The sequence below is a fragment of the Mesoplodon mirus genome (assembly GCF_964341445.2).
Source record: "Mesoplodon mirus genome assembly, chromosome: X".
Taxonomy (NCBI): domain Eukaryota; kingdom Metazoa; phylum Chordata; class Mammalia; order Artiodactyla; family Ziphiidae; genus Mesoplodon; species Mesoplodon mirus.
The window spans coordinates 1,727,634-1,736,347 of record NC_138981.1 but is presented as its reverse complement, the minus strand read 5'-3'; positions in this window follow the sequence as shown (position 1 = coordinate 1,736,347).

Sequence of the window (8,714 nt, the reverse complement as noted above, 5' to 3'; positions counted from 1 at the left end):
TAGATAACTAATAAAGACCTGCTGTATAGCACAGGGAACTCTACTCAATTCTCTGTAATAACCTATATGGGAAAAGAATCTTAAAAAGGGTGGATATATGTATATGTATAACTGACTCACTTTGCTGTACACCTGAAACTAACACAACATCGTAAATTAACTATACTCCAATTTAAAAAATTAAATTATTTAGGGCTTCCCTGGGGGCACAGTGGTTGAGAATCCACCTGCATCAGGGGACACGGGTTCGTGCCCCGGTCCGGGAGGATCCCACATGCTGCGGAGCGGCTGGGCCCGTGAGCCATGGCCGCTGAGCCTGAGCGTCCGGAGCCTGTGCTCCACAACGGGAGAGGCCACAACAATGAGAGGCCCGCGTACCGGGGGAAAAAAAAAAAAAATTATTAAAAAAAAAGAATACTGAGAGACAAGTGTTGGGTGAAAAGAAAGATCGCTTTATTGAGGAAGCCGTCAATCCTGGGGAGAAGGTGGACTCCTGGCTTCCTGCCCCCCCTCCAGGCCTCAATCTGTGTGATATTTCCCCAGAAGTCCTCCACTGATAAAAGCGCCTGTAGAATCATCAATAACCCAGGACAAAGAGTGAAGCAATAAACAACGCCCAAGAATGAATCCAGCTAAAGCCATCACCCCGTCAAAAACAAGCCAACTAAATCTCCCCATGAAAAGGCAAAGGTCTCTTTTCCAAACAGAATCTCCAGCCCCATTTCTGTAAATTCCAACACCCCGTTACGCCCCAGGCTTTTGATTAACACGGATTTCCAATCCCCATCTGGTAAACACTGACCACCAGGCAAACTCCCACCGACCCGCAGACGCACAGAAAGCCGCCTGAGGGGCCAACGAGGCTAACACATTTAAAAGCCTCTCCCCTTGGCCACAGAGTAGAAGCCTGGCATCCTGGACCCTCGTGAGTCTGGATTCACATCCTGGTGTCCAGCCTGCAGGAGGAAGACGGGCGGGGGAAGGTTGTTCACCGTGCCCAGGCCCGGCCAGGATTAATCAACTCCTTCCTGGCCCCAGTCTCCTGGGAGTGCCCGCCCCGAAAAAGCCACCCAGGAAAACCTGTTTACCAGATCAACTCCCCGGAGGCCCCAGGACTTTAAGCGGATTAGGGAGGGAGGGGACGCCACACCCTGGATCTCGTGGGCGGGCCGGGACACGGAGCGCTCGCGGCCAAATCCTGCGCTCCGGGCCGCGCTCGGCCAGGGGACCCACGGCACACACGGGACGCGCCGCGCCCACTGCCAGGTGCGCGGGACCCTGCGCCCCGGTGCCTACTGGGTCCTGGGGCTGAGGGCACGGAGTCAGGAAGGGCGGGGGGTGAGGGCGGTCCAGGGCGAGCGCGGACGCCCAGGAAGGCCCGGCTGAGCATGCCCGCCTCGGAGTCACCAAAAGGCAGCTAGAGGCCGGCTCTCTGGCCTGTACACCCGCGGGACGAAAGCGCTGGGGGGCACCCGGGCAGTGCTCACCCCACGAAACGGGAGACTGGGGGTGGCGAGGAGACCGGAAGGGAAAGGAACAAGAGGGCGGGCCGCAAAGAGGAAGGGGACCTGGCGAGCCGCGCCCCGGAAGAGATTGGCCCAGCCCCTCCCCCCACCCGCTCTCCATACACTTCCGGTCCAACCCCCAGGTCCCCGCCCCCCGCCCCGCCCCCGCTCTCCATACACTTCCGGTCCAAACCCAGGTCCCCGCCCCCCTCCCCGCCCCCGCTCTCCATACACTTCCGGTCCAATCCCCAGGTCCCCGCCCCCGCTCTCCATACACTTCCGGTCCAACCCCCAGGTCCCGCCCCCGGACGCGGCCGGGTCCCCTCCCGCACTCACTAGGGCGCCACCCCCTAGGCTCCCTCCTCCAGGCGGACCCCCAGCGCAACCACATCCTCCTTCCTATATTCTCTTGCCACGCCCCCCCGTACCTCCATCCCGAGCGCCGGCGTGTCCCCTCCACCCCAAAACGAAGATGCACCCCGTCCTGCACTGGGACACCCCCCCGCCCCCGCCTCCCCCGGAAGGGTGTTGGTGTTCCCCAAACCCTCCCGGATACGCTCCGTCCGCCCCTGGGCCCTCCCCTCCCCACCTCCAGCTGTCTGGCCGCGGCCCGTCCCCGGAACTCAGCGGAGGCGCGGGAAAGGCACGCCCGTCCTGCAGTGAGAATTTACTTACACAGCGATGGGAAGGTGGAGGCCTGCATGCATTCAGTGAAAGAAACCGAATTTGGGCCGACCCGGACTTTCAAAACCAAAAGCTAGCGCGTTCAACTTTCCTGCGGCGCGTGGGATTAGGCAAAGTCTTTGGGACCAAAGGATTCAAAAGCTGGAGGCCGTCCTTTGTTAAATCCTAATATAGTGGAAAAATACACACACCTTCCCAGCAACCTGGTTTGAAAGGCCGACTTTTCATTCCAAGGGAGAGACGTTTATTTCTGCGTTTTTTGTTTTTTGGGGTTTTTTTCTGTCCAGGGATTCTTTGGCGGTTCTACTCACTGTGTGTTTGCTTCTGAGGACTTGAGAATTAAAAGCAGCGAATGCGTTTAAACCGGACTATTCTACTGACAATGGCAGATGATCTTGGCCTAGGGGATCTTGGTTGCTATGGGAACGACACACTGAGGAATCCATTCCTGTGCTGATGGATAGTTTGGATTCTTTCCACTTTTTAACTCTGAGCAATAATGCTGCTATGAACCTTCCTGTACAAATCTTTGTGTGGACACAGCTTGTTCCATGTCTCTTGGGTAGAAACCAGGAGTACAATGGCTGGTCCTAGGGTCCCGATATCTTGTTTTACATCAAGGAAACCCTTCAGTTGGAACATCACCTAGCTTTTGACCAAAGCAAGCAACAATTTAGATCCAAGTCGACCCCTCTGTGGCCAGTGGGTTTGGATTGACCTTGAAAACCGCCAAGACGTTGGGTCTGACTGCCCAGCACCACCCGTAGAAACAGCCTCTGTGATTTTATGTCTGTAGTTTGTCTCTTCCTACCCCAAATGCAGGCACATTGGGAGCAGGATCCTGGGGGCGCCCTATAGCCAGCAAAGAGGTGCTCTTAATTTGTTTTGTTTTGTTTTTGGCCGCGCCGTGCAGCTTGTGGGATCTTAGTTCCCCGTCCAGGGATCGAACCCGTGCCCCCTTGCAGTGGAAGCGCAGAGCCCTAGCCCCTGGACCGCCAGGGAAGTCCTGAGGTTGTCTTCACTTAAGTCATTGATTCGTTGAGGAAAACACTGAGGCCACTGGCCACGGGCATTGCTGCATGCCACGTCCAGCTGTGGGGCTAGACCCCAAGAGCATCGTCCACTAGGAGAGTTGGCATTCTTCCACAACCTACTGACTCGCTTGGTCCTCCATCCACCACCAGCCCCACCGCAAGCAGGGCACACCCTGTCTAGGCATTCTGCCAACACACGCTCGTAAGGTGACAGGTGTACAACTCACCTGGTTTAGAGAAACTACCTTTGGTTTCAAGGCGGGAGGACGCCACGCCCGGTATACCATCCTTGACTTCACCTCTCAGTGATTTGCTATGAAATCCTTCACCTTCCAGCGTAAGCCACTCTCCTTCTGTAAGTCAGTCCCGTCTCATTCTTTCCGGCAACCAGGTATCAGAAATACATACCAAACACGCTGGAAGACTTTTTCGTTCCAACTCAAGGGATCGAGATCAGCAGTGCTTTTTTGTGAGGGGCCACACGGGACTCTGGTAGGCTGCGTGGACCACATAAGGTCTGCCTTCCATATCCTTCTTTTTGTTCTGTTTATCTTGTCCAACTCTTGAAAAAAAACGTGAAAACCATTCTTCGCTCCAGAGGGACTTACAAAAATAGACCCCGGGTCAGATTTGGCCATCAATTGCTGACCTTTGTCCTAAATCATCCGACAGTGAGGCCTCCCTCACAGTGGGAGCGGAGCTGGAGGAGTCCGTGGAGACGTGGGTCCACAGGTATCCTCTTTGGCTGTGGTTAAACACTTCGCGCTTTCATCTGCAGGCGACGGTAGGGTTTGAGAGCCTGGTGACTCGATTTGGGTTTGTGATAGCGACACAGGCTCTCCCTCCTTGCCTAGAAGTGAGGTGACACTGGACGTGACCGTATAGCCCGCAGATGGTCAGGGGGACGGGGGTGCGGACAGGAGAGGGAGCCCCGAGACCCCCAGCTCTCTGGCCACCCCCGCTGTGCTTCGGGGTAGCTGTGCGATCACTCATGCATCCCGCCCGTCTCTGGGCCTTACTTTTCCTTCGGTCATTGGATGGCGTCCAAGTTTCCTTCCAGCTCCGTGGTGCAAAATAGAACAGTGAGCCTCTGATGTTCTGACAGCAGAGCGATACCCAGAGATGTGTTCCAGACGGGGCAGAGACTTCTGTAAATAAACACATGCAACCTGTTCGTTTTATTAACCTACTAGGAAGAAAATCTATCTGTTCCTCTTCGCAAATCCCATTGACACATTGCTGCTCCATCCTTTTGCTGAGAGACAGCAAGATATTTCTCAGCATATTATCTTCAGATGCTCTGGAACTTTCTCTTTTTTGCGGTACGCAGGCCTCTCACTGTTGTGGCCTCTCTCGTCGCGGAGCACAGGCTCCGGACACGCAGGCTCAGCGGCCGTGGCTCACGGGCCCAGCCGCTCCGCGGCATGTGGGATCTTCCCGGACCGCGGCACGAACCCGTGTCCCCTGCACTGGAAGGCAGACTCTCAACCACTGCGCCACCATGGAAGCCCAAGCAGGGGGATTTATGATGATTTGCTTAAACGTACGCAAGTCTCCCTAGCGCCCCCAGGGTCTGTTTCTTTACTTAGACTTTGCACCTTTACAACTGGCCTAGCCGGTTAGGCAGGCTGTCGTAAACAGGTGACCGCGAAGGCATGACCGGTCGGCCCCCCACCCCCACCCCCGTCCCCGCGCCCCCGAGGTCTGCCTGAGCCCCTTGGAAAGCTCACTCGCTCTCAGAGCCCTTGCTGCTCCGTCCACGGGCAGGACAGTGGGGCGCTGTGCACGGGCTGTTTCTGATCCCCCGTTACTGGCCTGCTTGCACGTTTGTCTTCCTGCCCCCCTCCTCCGCGTCTGGGGGCAAAGAATGTCACCTGCCTTCTCAGGAAACAAAGGATGTTGCAGCCCTCAGCCTCTGCAACAGCCCCCAACGGTGGGGATTCAGGGTGGAGAACAGGATCCTGGCCTTAGAGAGTTAAGGTGCACATCAGAGGAGTGATTTCAGTGAGCCCACACTCTTGCATCTCCCCATACACAGAAAAGCGCTACATTCACGCACTTGAGAGGTCTGGTTTTCTTTAATTAGCAGTCATCTTTTCATGTTCAGCTACTTGGGATGTTGTGTTTTTTTAAATCTCCTATCTATCCAGGGTCCTCCCGGGCCCCTTGGGAACAGTCCCTCAGAGCGATCTGAGAGCCTGTGTCCAGGGCTTCAGTCCTCACAAAGTCCACTGAATAAAGCATAATTCTCACCTTTTAGGTTGTGCTTTTTTTTCCCCATCAATACCTCTAAATGGAAGCTTTGCAGGAGTGTGAGTATGCTCTTCAGGGTCTGGGGAACCCACTCAAATATCCAAACTAGGGAAATTTCACAGAGACGATAACAAAGCTTTGGCAGCCTATTAAAACGCGCAGTGGAGGATTCAGCAGACGGTGTTGACACAACTGGATTTTCAAAATATGTGGAAGGACAAATTTAGCTCCTTATCACACCGTGCACAGAAATGAACTCAAAATCCACCAGAGACCCACACAGAAGAGACAAATCGACAAAACTTTCCAAAGAAAACTTAGGAGAAAATCTTTGTCCTCTTAGGTTAGGAAGGAATTTTCTAGATAAGATAGCAAAAGCCTGATCTGTCGGGGTGGGTGGGTGGGATTAGAGTTTATCAAATTTCAAAGCACTCATTAAGAACATGAAAAGATATATTGCAGACTGGGAGAAAATATTCGCAAACGAATGCAACTCAATAATAAGACAAATGAAAAAAGAATTAAAAAAAAGAGTGGATATATGTATAACTGATTCACTTTGCTGTACACCTGAAACTAACACAACATTGTAAATCAACTATACTCCAATAAAAAATTTTTTAAATAAGACAAATGATCTAATAAATGGGCAAAAGATGTCAACAGATATTTTACTAAAGATGACCAGTCTTTAGTAAAGATTTAGTAAATGGCCAATAAGCACATGAAAAGATGCTCAACATCATTACTTATTAGAGAAATACAAATCAGAACCACAGTGAGATACCACTTCATGCCCATTTGGATGGTTAGAATAAAAAATTAAAAATGACAAGTGTTGGTGAGAATATGGAGAAATCAGAACCCTCATCCACTGGGTTTTTATTTTTCTCCAGGGTGGTTAAAAATATGAGTTTGGAAGCAAGCAGTCTTGGGTGCAAATTCCTAGTTCTGTTTCTTCACCATGATGTCTTTGGGTTCATCACTGGAACTCAAGTTCAGTTGATGCCACTATAGCACGAGACGTATACAGCTGTCAATTTTCTTTTTATAAACTTTCTTACATTGAGATAATTATAGATTCACGTGCAGTTGTAGGAAATAACACCAGAGCTTCTATGTGCCCTTTACCTGTTTCCCCTCAACCATACAGCTCTAGTAATACAGTATGGTAACCAGAATCCGGGCATGGATGCAATCTATCAATCTTGCTCAGATTTTCTCAATTTTGCTTGTGAGGACACAGGGAGAAGACGGCCATCTACACGCCCAACAGAGACACCTAAGGAGGAACCAACCCTACCCACACCTGGATCTCGGACTTCCAGCCTCCAGGACTGGGGGAAATAAATGTCTATTGTTTGAGGGACCTGGTCTGGGGTGCTTTGTTATGGCAGCTCAAGAAGACCCACCCAAGCATTCTAAGAGTCCTCTATCAAGCTGCATCATTTTGCCTATGGATGTCCAGTGGTCTCAGCATCATTTGTTGAAAAGACCAACCTTTCTCTAAGGCATTGCCTTTGCACTTGGTCAAACCCTTGCCTTCATTTACGGGAAATAGTAGGTGCCCCTGCCCAGGGTTTTGGAAGATGAAATAATCAGGGACATCAAATGCTTGGTACACATCTGGTCCCCAATACTGGGCACTTTCTATACTGGTCTTGGCCCACTACTGAAACCTGGAAGGTCTATAAAAGTTTTTCTGGAGGAGGACACAGTCTTGTTGAAGAGCTAAGATCTAGACAGGCTGACAGAGAGTGTGTGTATTAGTTTCCTGGGGTGGTTGTAATAAATGACCACAAGCCAGAGGCTTAAAACACTAGAAGTCCATCCTCCCCCATCCTGGAGACCAGACGTCTGAGGTCAAGGTGTCCCAGAGCTGCGCTCTATCCAGAGGCTCCAGGCGAGGGTCCTTCCTGCCTCTTCCAGCTTCTGGGGGCTCCAGGCGTCCCTGGGTTTGTGGCCGCATCCCTCCCGTCTCTGCCTCTGTCTTCACGGGGCTTCTCCTCTGTGTCTGGGTCTCTCTTCTTCTGTCTCTTAGAAGGACACCTACCAGAGCAGATTGCTTTGAAAAGGAAGCAGTTCAAGGGTTTCTTCCCACTTGTTTTCCTACTGTGTTTTCCCAAACTGCCATGGTTATATTTTTACAAATCTCTTGTAGAAGTTCCTCATTCCTTGAACAGTAAATAATCAAAAAATAGTTCTTGGATGACTTAGTAAAGACTCATTCCAAGAACTTACAGGAAAAGGCAGGGGGTAAAAAAAGTCCTTGAGAAACTGCTCTAAAAGGGCATGTCTTTCAACATTTCCTACAAAGCACTTGGCCAGAGAAATATTTTTGTGCCTTTTGTTGATACCAAGGAGTGGCCCTCCAGAAAAATTATTTCACATAACAAGCAGCAACAAGCTGGCAGTTAACTAACCCCACCAGGAAATCCGTGCATGTATCATGCAGACGGGGGGTGTCAAGCCCAAAAATGGTAGGGGACCCACCAGAGACCAATGCATGTGATTTGTCTTTTCTTTCTTCCCCAGCTTTATTATCATTGACATGCAAACATGGTGTAAGTTGAAGGTTGCAACGTAATGATTTCATATATTTATTTATTTTTGAAATTCTGTGATCCATTTATTTATTTTTAGGCCACACTGCATGGCATGTGGGATACTAGCTCCCTGACCAGGGATCCAACCTGCACCCCCTGCATTGGAAGCTCGTGGTCTTCACCACTGGACCACCAGGGAAGTCCTGATTTCATATGTTTTTTTTGTTTGTTTTTTGTTTTTGCGGTACGCGGGCCTCTCACTGTTGTGGCCTCTCCCGTTGTGGAGCACAGGCTCCGTACGCACAGGCTCAGCAGCCATGGCTCACGGGCCCAGCCACTCCGCGGCATGTGGGATCTTCCCGGACTGGGGCACGAACCCGTGTCCCCTGCATCGGCAGGCGGACTCCCAACCACTGAGCCACCAGGGAAGCCCTGATTTCATATGTTTATAAATCTTACCAAACGGTCACCACCAAGCATGAGCTCACACTTCCACCAGGTCACATAGTTGTGCCCTTTCTTTTTGGTGACGAGAACTTTTAAGATCTACTCTCCTAGCGACTTCCGAGTACGTAATACATATCGTCAGCTTTCATCACCTTGTTGTACACTAGCTCATCCTGTTCCGTGTTCTGAATGTCTGTCCCCATCCCCAAGCTGTGTGTCTACGTGACATCAGGTCCCATCTTTCT